Source organism: Atta colombica, unplaced genomic scaffold (assembly GCF_001594045.1).
Source record: "Atta colombica isolate Treedump-2 unplaced genomic scaffold, Acol1.0 scaffold112, whole genome shotgun sequence".
Classification (NCBI taxonomy): domain Eukaryota; kingdom Metazoa; phylum Arthropoda; class Insecta; order Hymenoptera; family Formicidae; genus Atta; species Atta colombica.
Window position 1 is genome coordinate 401,568 of NW_017259198.1, and position 399 is coordinate 401,966.

Below are 399 nucleotides of genomic sequence, written 5' to 3' on the forward strand. Positions count from 1 at the left end.
CGTGGCGTTTTTCCCATTACCTCTAACGGGAAAAACACCACGAACTTTCTCCCACACCTAATATTTATTACACTGTATATTTTAATTTTGATACTTTTCATTCATTGTTTATAAAGCGTAATTTTTTAATGTTTTATTATTATTCATTTTAAAAATACTAACTAGTTTTTATTTAAAATAATAAAATAAGCTATCTTTTATCATATTGATAAATGATGTATGAATCATCATTTTTCTTTTTTTGCCAAATTCTTTCTATTATGGCTGTGTTTCAAAACTGACTACCAGTACTGAAAATTTATATATGCTCATAATGTAAACTGTAGCATTTTGAGTGCTAGTAGTAATTTTGGAACATGGTCTCTCTCTCTCTCTCTCTCTCTCTCTCTCTCTCTCTCT

At 28.3% G+C, this 399-nt stretch overlaps 2 protein-coding genes across 2 annotated transcripts in view; one reads left to right on the top strand and one right to left on the bottom strand.

Annotated features, from left to right (window-relative positions):
- The window catches only part of LOC108694023 (tektin-3-like), a 4,103-nt gene that overhangs the window by 3,004 nt on the left and 700 nt on the right, over nt 1-399 (bottom strand). The gene's annotated exons all lie outside the window — the stretch shown is intronic.
- The window catches only part of LOC108694024 (cytosolic Fe-S cluster assembly factor NUBP1 homolog), a 2,647-nt gene that overhangs the window by 209 nt on the left and 2,039 nt on the right, over nt 1-399 (top strand). The gene's annotated exons all lie outside the window — the stretch shown is intronic.